This window comes from Danio aesculapii, chromosome 5, assembly GCF_903798145.1.
Source record: "Danio aesculapii chromosome 5, fDanAes4.1, whole genome shotgun sequence".
Lineage (NCBI taxonomy): Eukaryota > Metazoa > Chordata > Actinopteri > Cypriniformes > Danionidae > Danio > Danio aesculapii.
This window is the reverse complement of record NC_079439.1, coordinates 17,175,232-17,186,949: the sequence shown is the minus strand read 5'-3', so window position 1 is coordinate 17,186,949 and position 11,718 is coordinate 17,175,232. Positions and strand designations below refer to the sequence as shown.

The 11,718-nt window shown below is 35.0% G+C and overlaps 1 protein-coding gene across 1 annotated transcript in view; it reads left to right on the top strand.

The window, feature by feature from the left end:
* The first annotated feature begins 5,708 nt into the window (after positions 1 to 5,708).
* Positions 5,709 to 11,718, top strand: part of slc39a14 (solute carrier family 39 member 14) — a 76,591-nt gene continuing 70,581 nt past the window's right edge. Inside the window, exon 1 of the mRNA XM_056457463.1 lies at positions 5,709 to 5,865. The gene's annotated coding sequence lies outside the window, so the exon portion shown is untranslated. The remainder of the gene's footprint in view (positions 5,866 to 11,718) is intronic.

Below are 11,718 nucleotides of genomic sequence, written 5' to 3'. Positions count from 1 at the left end.
CTAATAAGTGTTGTTTACATGTTAAGATAAGAAATCCTCCAAGTTTTGTTTTTGTGAATTTTTTTTTTGTTTTTGTGGAGTGTTAATAAAGTGTCACACTTTTCCCCCCCTCATTGTCTGTCTCATCAGTGATTGTATGAAACGTTTCAAGTGTGTAGCGTGGCCAAGCCAGTATTCAGTCTGTATTGGGTCAGCTGACTCTCAATGCAAGTACAAAAAAAAGCTTCAAAAAATCACATCAGCATCTCATGACAAGCATTATTTATGCATTTAAAAAAATGTGACAAACCTTCCATTAAGGAATAATGCATTGTAGAAGCTTAAAAACATCTGCAAAACAGAATATACAATATTTCCCTGCAAATCTAAATGAAGTATAGCAATTTGGAAACTCTTGCACTGTATTAGATTACATGTATTTTTCTCCACTAGATGTCAGTGTTTTCATGAACACTTAAAGACTTTTTTATAAAAAAATAAAATAAAAAAATTATATATTTATATATATATATGTGTGTCACAACAACTATCAGAAAATTATTTTACATATCCTCAGCACCAGCTATTGATAATAATAAAATAATATTATCTTGACTTGGGGAACGAGGGAGAAAAAGTATAACACAGATGCTAGATATTAAGTTATTTGTATCAGCGGCTTTTGTTGCAGCAGGAGTTTCCTCCAGATCCAAGTGTCATTGTCAATGACTCCCAGTTAACCAGTTAATCTAGAATGAGACCCATCATGTGTTGAAAAGTGTCAGGTGCACCATGTATCCCAAATGGATAACCTGCAACCCCCACCACCCCCCTCGGGCTACTCAAAGCAATTTCCTGACACTTATCACTTCTCTGAGGCAATCAAGCACCTCATCTGAAAAACTCCTAAACACACACACACACATCATGTTGAAGATTACCAATGGATGCCACTCTATGAAGTAAATATGCAATGAGGGGAAGTAAAATAACAAACGATGTGGTTGCAATTACCATGATCAAGATATACAAGATCTTACAGTTCCACGCTGTTGTGAAAAGTGCAATCTTAATATATGTGTTTTCACGTTTTGCACATTGCCCTTGATCTTTTAGTTATTGTTATTTATGATCACACAAACTTTGACAACCATCAACCATCTTTTACAGATTTACAGAGGATGTTACAAACAATTACAAACAATGTTGATTTCTGTGCAGTCTCAACTTGTCCATAACAAACACCATGTTTGAGCATAAGGGTGTCCATCAGTGTACATGACAGCCCCAGGACACCCTAGGCCGAAGTTCAATGATCAACTTTGTTGTAGATTCATTTGATCTCCAACCATGTGTCCTGGACAATAGGGTAACGAGAGGGTCAGAGATTTTAACTGATCACCACCTGGTACTGAGTTGGATCTGATAGCAAAGGAGGAGCTCAAACAGTCCTGGCAGGCCCAAACATATTGTGAGGGTTCACTTAGAACATCTAGCTAAACCACATGTTAGTGGGATTTTCAAGTTTCTCCTCTGAAATAACTTTGACCAGATCCTGATGATCCTGATGGAGGCTGGAAACAGAGTGGCATGTGTTCTGCAACATTTTTGACATGGCCATGGGGAACTGTGGCTGTAAGGCCTGTGGTGCCTGTCGTGGTGCCAGTCTACGAACCCGGTGCTGGACACCGAAAGTAAGGGATGCCATTAAGCTGAAGGAGTCCTACCAGGCTTAGTTGTCTTGAGGCACTCCTGAGGCAGCTGATGAGTACAGACAGGCCAAGCATGCTGCAGCTCGGCAGTTATGGAAGCAAAAACACGGCCCTGGGGAGAGTTTGGGGAAATCATGGAGGAAAATTACTGGTCGGCCTCAAAGAGATTCTGGCAAACTGTCCAGTGCCTCAGGAGTGGGAAGCAGTTTCACACCAACAGTTTACAGCAGAAGTGAGGAACTCTTGACCTTGATTGGGGATGCTGTTGGACGGTGGAAGGAATACTCAATCCCACTGACACGCCTTCCCTTGAGGAAGCAGAGACTGGAGATGCAGGGTTTGACTAACCCATAACCTAAGTCGAAGTCGCTGAGGTAGCTTACAAGCTTTGCAGTAACAAAGCAGTGGGGCTGGGTGAGATCCACCCTGTGTATCTCAAGTCTCTGGATGTTGCAGGGCTGTCTTGGCTGACACAGCTCTACAATATCGCATAGAGGTTGTGGAGAGTACCTCTGGACTGGCAGCTGAGGTGTTTTTAAGAAGGGGAACCTAAGGATGTTTTCCAACTATACAGGGATCACACTCTTTAGCCTTCCTGGAAAAGTATATGCCAGGGTACTGGAGTGGAGGATATGGCTGATGGTTGAACCTCGGATCCTGGAGGAAGAATGCGAATTTCGTCCAGGACGTGGAACACTGGACCAGCTCTATACTCCCAGTAGCAGGCTACAGTATTCATGCAAGTATGCTCAACCTGTCCACATGTATTACGTGGACTTGGAGAAAGCTCTTGATCGTGTCCTTCATGGCAGTCTGTGGGGGAGGTTCTCTTGGAGTATGGGGTCAGAAACGCTTTGTCACCCAGGAGAGAACTCTGACCAGAACCACTGCTCCTTCACATCGAGTGAAGCCAGTTGAAGTGGCTTAGGTATCGGTTTTGTATCCCTCCTAGACACCTTCCCACGAAGATGTTCCAGGCTTGTCCCACAGAGAGAAGAGCCCTGGAAAGACCCAGGACACACTGGAGGGACTTTGTCTCTCGGTTTGCCTGGGAACACTGCAGATCAGCTGAATGGAATACAAATGATAAAACAACTGTTTAACTTTTAAGGGAGATTATTTCCAAAATAGTGGAGTGTTTATTTAATGCCATAGGAGAATGTCCACTAGTACAAACCGATAGAAAGGCAACAGTAATTCAATTAACCACTTGTTTTGACTGAGGTCTGCAGAAGAGCAACTTTGAGAACACATTTGTTAAACCTTGAACTAGATGAGCTACAGCAGCAGAAGAAGAGCAGTGAGGAAACTGAGGCACAGGCTCACCAGAAATAAACAGGAAAAGTCTGGCCTGGTGAGTTGTTCTCTGCTACAACACTTGGATGGTAGAGTTACATTTCTGAGCAAATTACATGGAAGCATGGACCCACCTTGTCGAAGTACAAAGACTCACGTTGCTGGTGGTGTAAACGTGCGGGGGTTTATTTTCCTGCCACACTTTTGTAGCCTTGGTATTAGTTGAGCATTGTTTAAACATCACAGTCTACTTCATTATTTTTGTTTGCCATTTCAATCCATTTATGACTACAGTGTGTTCCTCTTGTAAAGTGCTCATAAAACTGAATTGGTCGAGGTGGTGGTTGGAGGCGAACTGAACTGAAGAGGGAGGCGGGGGAACACAGGCCGCCCCGCGGCGCGTGTCCTGCGGGCCTGTCTGCTACACCACTGGGTGAACCCCAATTACTTTACAATACATAAATGTTTTCACTATCACCAGCTCTCGATAAATGTTTTCAGTGCTTTTGTGTTCTCTCAAAACTATAGTTTTCCACAAAGATATTAAATTAATTTGGAAAAAAAAACACCTAGTATTTTATTTCTATCACTGCAGTTTTGTAAATAAACAGATTTTTAGTGTCAGACTCTTTTGTGTTGTAGAATATTTAAAATCTAAAAATCATAAACAATTTTTATGTTTAAAAGTTTATAGTACATCATATTTTTTTACTGATTTGGGATTTTATTGACCTTATTGCACAATATTGTAATAATAATATCTAACAGTTTAATTTACTGCAGACACAAACATTTTCTTCTGCACCTGTCATTTTTTAGATTTTGAGTTTTTCCACTCTCATAAAGTGTTTTAGTCAAAAGCAAAGAAAACCTCCAAAATAAACTTTCACATTCTCATTTATAGGTCTTTAGCGATCTGTCTTTAGATTTCAGCTTGCTTTAGATTACAATTTGATTAAACTGCTTTTTCTAAATGTTTTTTTTTTCTTTTGCATTAAGCCATATATCTACAATTCAGTAGCACGCATTTACACCAACGTTTTCAGTTTTAATAAAATTATATTCTGAATGTGTTTACCCAAGGACATGTTCTTAAATCATTTGTCTGATTATACAACTTTTATTCTACAAAATAATGGGGAACATACCTATCTGATCAGGACTGTGGTTAGGTATATTCTGAATTATAAAAAGTTACTCCCAAAATCCCATCTGTAAACCTTTTACAGTAGCCCATGTCAAGCCAATAAATAAATAAACAAGGAATGGTTGAACCTGACTTCGCCCAATGTGCGAGAACTTGTGCTAGTAGAAATATCTAACATTTGCCTCTTTTCTATATTTAAACATTTTTGAAAACTTAATACAGAAGTATTATGTAATATAATGCAATTTCGTAATGTAATCAGTCAATTGAGGAAGTAATGCGATAAACACTGTAAAAAGTGATTAGCTACTTATAGTGAGTAAATCAATTGCCTTAAAAACAATAAGATACAAAAATAATGTAAGTAAACCCATTGTAACTTGGAAGTGTTAAGTTGACATAATTTTTATAATAATGCAAATTGTACTCACTTTTTTTAAATAATAGTAAACTAATCACTTCTTTCCAATACACCTTTATTATATGTTTTTTTCTCCAACTTTTCTGTATCTAGCAACATGACATACAGCAAAATAAATCTGCTCTTCCAGATTTCAGTGTCTTCTAAAATCAATGCAGGATTTAATTGTAGATTTTATAGACTAAATGAACCACCAATTATGTAATATTGTGATAATTGCAGTAAATATTTGAAAACATGTCTTAAAATAGTCTGACACTGTAAAAAGGGATTAGTTGACCTTAAAAGAGTGAGTACAATTTGCATAATTATAAAATTAAGTAAACTTAACACGTCCAAGTTACAATGGGTTTACTTACATTATTTTTGTAAAGTCAACTTGTTGCTTTTAAGGCAGTTGGTTAACTCGCTTTAGGTAACTAATTACTTTTTACAGTGTACTTTGTGTCCTGACATTTTATCCTACCCATCAGATTATGCTGCCGACACTGTATTTGAATGGTTCTGAGGTCGGTGTTAGGGACTAGGTAGGTTAGGGCGATATTACAGCTTCATATCACACTACTCCACATTACAATTTACACTGGTAGCAAAATCTGATGGCTGGCATATTGTGTCATCAAAATGTGCTACCTACTTTTGAATGGGAGGTAGGGCAATCTGACAAGGTAGGACACCGGCAGGGTCTTCCTATAAAATATACACATGCACGACTTTCAATTCATCATTTAGTTTCATGAAAATTAGGACAAGTACACGTGGACTAGTAAATCATTAAAATGGACGACGTTGACTGACAAACACCGGATTCGCCACGTGCACCACATGCTGTATTCAAGTTTAATTTCAAACTGGTCGACTAACGTGAACTTCGCGCTGAGCGTGTTCTCACGTACTTCCCACGATTAAAAGTCATTCAAATATAACTCAAACTCTGTTAACCTTTGCGTGGACACAGTTCTTAAGTAAAGCGGATTCTCTGCACTAATGTATGAAGATTAGATTCGAATTTCTGACGTTACTCCAATGGGAGACGGTCGCCTCATGAATATTCATTAAATAAATATTACCGCCTTCCAATAGCGATGAATTGTGCTTCTGAATATTAAGCGACGCTCGCTGATGACGCCATATCTCCGCCCTGCGTGCTAGCTCCACGCTGCTGTCTTGTGAATGGGTCAAGACTAGAAAAAAAAAAACAAATCCATCCGGTCTCTCTTTTTAAAACGGGTTACCCCATGTCCCTCAGTTCAGTCGTGAACGTCAGATAACGGACCACGCGCCGACAAATCAAGACATCTCAGATTTCGGTGAGCGGCATCTTTTTGATGTATATATATTTTGCTTTGCTAGCTTGCTAACCATTAACCACGTCATTGAGGTTTGCTGTTATACTGAGACTCAACACAGGTTGAATTGTGTCCCAGGCAGCGCGTTCGTGGCGTGATTAAGATAGTTTTGGACGTGAGCTTGTCTGTTGTGAATAGACAGACGGTTTTTCGATGGCCTCTTGTTAGCAGAGATGATGTGATGTTTATTATACGCAGCACAATGAGTGTCAGAGTAGTTACCGAGTGAATGCCTTTATAATTGTGTTTACGTTGGCCAACCACTAATACGACAGTCAATGTTTTGTTTTTCACTTGTGTAATTTGCTATTGATTGAGAGCAAGCAGTCATACGTGGTTGTAAACGTGATTTATTGTTTTCTTAAAGCGTTGACTCATGTGTTTGCTGTTAAGTTTGAGCTAAGATAGTTTGGAGAGTTCACCAGCTTTAATCTTCTAGTCTGCCATTCTGTATAGATATGAAGTTTAAGTTATATATATATATATATATATATATATATAAGTTTGTTTTATTTTCGCACGTTTATTCAGTGTCATGCTCTCTATATTGTTTAATTGAGGTAAAGTTGTTTTTATTTTCGCACATTCATTCATTACTTGAGACATGGTCCCTATATTGTTTACCATGCTACTTTGAATATTGGGTCTGAAATTGCATGTAATTTCCAGAAATCCATAAGGTGTGAATATATAAAAACAAATTTTACCTCACCCGTGTTGTTTTTGTCATTAGTGGTTATTAACTTTAGTTTATTTGTTTTCTTAAAGTGTCATTTGTTTGCTGTGAAGTTTGATCTAAGATAGTTTGGAGAGTTCGCCCGCTTTAATCATGTAGTCTGTTGAGATTTTTGTGTGTGTGTGTGTGTGTGTGTGTGTGTTTGTGTTTCTGACATTAAATTCGTTTTCTGATTTTTCAAAATGTACTGTCCACGCAGATCCACTCGTTTGACATTTTCATGTCTTGATGATAGCTGTTGTTGTAGTGGGGTTAATAATAAAGTGAGGTAAATTTGGTTTTGTTTTCGCACGTTTATTTAGTGTCATGCTGTCTATATTGTTTATTTGAGGTAAAGCTGGTTTTATATTCGCCAATTCATTCATTGATAACTTGTGACATGGTCCCTATCCTATGTTGTTTACCTTGCGACTTTGCATATTCATCTGAAAATAGAAGTCTGAAATTGAATGGAAGTCTGAAATTGCAGGCAAGTATGACTTCAAAGAACTTCAGCGCTATTTAATTGACAGTGAACAATATTGTATTTTCAGAGTCACCGGCTGCTAGTATGATTTCACCATTTAGAATTTGCTGAATAATACTTTTCTGAAATTATATTTTTTGAGAAATCCAGAAAGTGTGAATATAAAACTTTACCTTAACTATATTTACCTTAACAGTCATGTGTTTGCTGTATCGTTTGAGCAAAGATAGTTTTGAGAGTTGGCCAACTTTAATCGCTTAGTCTATTGAGATGTGTTTGTGTTTCTGACATTCTGTATAGAAGTTTGTTGCTTGATTTGTTTTCTGTTTTTAAAAAATGTACAGTCCATGCACATCAACTCGTTTGGCATCTTCATGTCGTAATGATTGTTGTTGTTGTTGTTGTAGTGTAGTATTGCTGATAATAATAAAATGAGGTAAAGTTGTTTTTATTTTCACACATTCATTCAGTGTCATGCTCTCTATTGTTTAATTGAGGTTAAGTTGGTTTTATATTTGCACATTCATTCATTGATAACTTGTGACACGGTCCCTGTGTTGTTTACTATGCTACTTTAGTATGCAAGTATGACTTTAAAATAACATTAGCACTATTTAGTTTACTGTGAACAATGTTGTATAATTCGCTGGCTGACAATATGATTTCACTATTTTTTCTGCTGTCTTAATTTGTTTTAAAAACACAGATTTCTTTACAAATTAAAAGGGCATTGTTGGAAATCTTTTCTGCTGGAGATACTGTTGACCAAAAAAACGTAAATAAAAAAAAAAATCTTACACATGCCTTAGGAATGGTAAAGCAGAAATTTTGACAGTTTTAAAACTTTGTCTTTTCCGAAACTCTGTATATCTTGAAAATGGTTATCGTCCCATGCCTAGTGTACAGTAAATATGCTCACAAGTGAGAGCTTTTCAAATGAAGGGTGCATTACTTTTAAAATAATTGAAAGAAACGCACACTATCTACTATCTGATTATTTATTGAACATCAACGTTGAACAACTGACATTAAAACACACATTGCCTAAAAAGAACAGTCAAAAAAAGAACTAGGAAATGTAATTTTAAAAAATGAACCTGGAAGAATTAGATCAATTATAGGTTCTGAATGTCAATTTCGATTACTTTTCGAATAATTGCCCAGCCCTATTATTTACTATGCTACTTCGGATATAGGGTCTGAAATTGCATGCAAGTATGACTTCAAAACAACATTAGCACTATTTAATCGACTGTAAACAATGTTGTGTTTTGATAGTCACTGGCTGCTAATATGATTTCACGGTTCAGAATATGCAAATAAAACTTTTCTGAAATTATGTTAAGGAGAAATCCCAAAGGTGTGAATATAAAACCAATTTTACCTCAGTTGTTTTGTTTTTCATCTGTGTCAGTTGTGGGTATTAACTTGATTTATTTGTTTTCTTAAAGCGTTGAGTCATGTGTTTACTGTAAAGGTTGCTTAGTCTGTTGTGATTTGTTTGTTCGTGTTTCTGACATTTTGTATAGATATTAGGTTTATTTTTTGTTTGTTTTTGGTTTCTAAAAATGTACAGTCGACTCGTTTGGCATTTTCATGTCTGTTGTTGTAGTAGTAGTAGTAGTAGTAGTAGTAGTAGTAGTAGTAGTAGTAGTAGTAGTAGTAGTAGTAGTAGTAGTGTTGATAATAAATTGAGGTAAAGTTGGTTTAACTTGGACGATTATTCAGTGTCATGCTCTCTATATTGTTTAATTGAGGTAAAGTTGGTTTTATATTCGCACATTCATTCATTGATAACTTGAGACATGGTCCCTATATTGTTTACTGTGATACTTTGAATATTGGGTCTGAAATTGCATGTAAGTATGACTTCAAAACAAGATTAGCACTATTTAATTGAGAGTGAACGATGTTGCATTTTGATAGTGAAGTTCTATTAGCAGCCAGTGACTATTTAGAATTTGCAAAATATACTTTTCTGAAATTTATATTATTGAGCAATCCAGAAGGTGTAAATATAAAACTTTATCTTAACAATACCAACTTTATCCCAGTTTTTTGTCTGTGTCATTAGCGATTGATTGAGAGCAAGCAGTCATACGTGGTTATTAACTTGATTTATTTGTTTTCTTAAAATGTCGTGTTTGCTGTGAAGTTTGAGCTAAGATAGTTTGGGGAGTTTGTTTTAATCGCTTGGTCTAAGATTTGTTTCTTTGAGTTTCTGACATTTGGTATAGATATAAAGTTTGTTTTCAGTTTTTTTTTTAAAAGTACAGTCTACTCGTTTGCCTTTTTCATATCGTAATGATGATATCTGTAGTAGTAGTGTTAATAATTATAAACTGAGGTAAAGTTGGTCTCACACATTCCTTCAGTGACATGCTCCTCATATTGTTTTCTATGGTACTTTTAAATATTCAGTTTGAAATCACATCCAAGTATGACTTTAAAACAGCATTAGAATTAATATTTCTTCAATTGGGAGAAAGTCTGAATATGTAAATAATAAAACCAATTTACCATAATAATAATAATAATAATAATTATTATTATTATTATTATTATTATTATTATTATTTACAACTATGTTACTACTACAATAATAGCAGTTATAATTTATTTGTAACTTTCTGTACATACATTAGTTTTTGATTAACTGTTCAGTATTGGTATTTTAATACTTTAGTTGGGTGTGCTTAAACTTTTCATTTTATTTGTTTGGCAACATTTAGTTAAAGGTTACACAAGTATTAAAACTTTTTTTGAACAGTTAATGATTTGTAACTTGCCACACATGTAAAGAGCTACTTCTCTTGGTCGATAACTACTGACCTAAAAGATATTTAGGTCAGTACTAATCGTCACATGTTCAGTATTGCTTTAAACGATGGGAAAAAAATAAATGTTTTTTAATTGTATATTGAGTTATTATTGGTATTTATAGTAGTAGATTTGAAGTAGTGTTATGAATTTATTTTTAAAGTAGATAAATCGTAGATCTATCAATGCATAGATATTTTCATTCCAAATTATTATGGCATTTTAAAACTTTATATTAAACTTTTTATGAAAGTCTGATTATTATGTATACATTTAAAAGTTTATACATTTATATATTTAACACTTGTAGAAATTATAGAAATGTATTGTTTCATTTCATTCATTGAAGGAACCATGATGATGATGATGATAATATCATAAATGCTTTTAATGGATTATTTAACTTGACTCCTTGATACTGAATATTACTCAAGTAATAATATAAATAATGATTATATAAATAATAATCCTTGTTATTTAAAATACTTGAATAATATATAAAATATCTTTGGCAAATAACTATTGTCCATTATATCAGTGAGTTAAGTTACAATCAGCTAAAAGCATTTCTGATATTATGGGTGACAAAAAAGAAAATATTGTCGTTCTATAACATTGTGTCACCTAAAAATGCTTTAAAATAATTCGATTGAATAGTTATAGACATTTGCTGTCCAAAAAGGTTTAGGACACATTAAAAAATACAATTTTAATGACTTTTACAATACTGTTGAAACAGAATGTACTTTTCTTCCTGTTTTCTGTCTGGTATAAAACAATGATAACAGTGACTGCAGTAATCGCCAAGGTTGATTTCTCCTGACGTATCTTTAACTTCTCACAAGATCCTTGAGGGTTTGTCAGGGTTGACGTAGTGTGGAAAAGCAGCTTGCTTGTTATCCATTTTTCCAGCTTAGTGGTTAGGCAAAGGTTTAATTAACGCTGAATGCTGATGCTGGTTTGTTGGTGGTAATTATATTTTGAGGATGCCCCCAGAGCTTGAGGGAAGTGCTTTCTGGCATTACGTAGTTTTCTTTAATGGTGGGTCAGATCATTTAATTACTGTCTGTCTGTTAACCCCATTGTCTCCTGTATAAAGGGACTTTGATCAAAGAGGCCTCGGGCATTTGAAAAGTCCTGGATTTATGTGTGTGTCTATTGAACCAGCTGTTTAGAGCCAAATGCAAACTCCTGTAAAGTGGATGAGCAACAGGTAGAGTTTGTTTGTTATTTCGCATTACTTGTGGAAGTTGATTGATTATGCAGACATTTTAACATTTTTTTTTTTAATGATGCAAGATTTTGGGTTGTTGCTAGAAATGATGCAGCTGAGCAATTCTATGCAAATGTTAACCTTGCATAAAATGTTTTGGTTGTTTGGTTCGGTAAAATTCTCAAAAATCTCTTTCAATGTTTTAAGTGGCAATTTCACATCTGTCACATCCATAACAAAGCTTTTTCCTCATAAATGCAAAAATATAAAATCAATAAATAAAAAATATTTGTAAAAAATTATTTCTTTTGGGTTGTGCAGTGTAATTCACAGAATTTTGACGAAGAATGTTGTAGGGCTGCATGATAAAAATTTAACATTGCCATATATTTTAATTCTGCAATTTTTATTTATTGCGATTTTTATAAATACAATTTCACTAGATGTGTTGAAAAACTATTTGAAAAGAATGTATCATTTTCGATTCTGTGGAGAAGTGCAAATGCATAAAATATAAGAAACAATCTACAAGTGTAAATAAACTCAATAAAGAAAAAGTTACCAGTTAAATAAACAGCG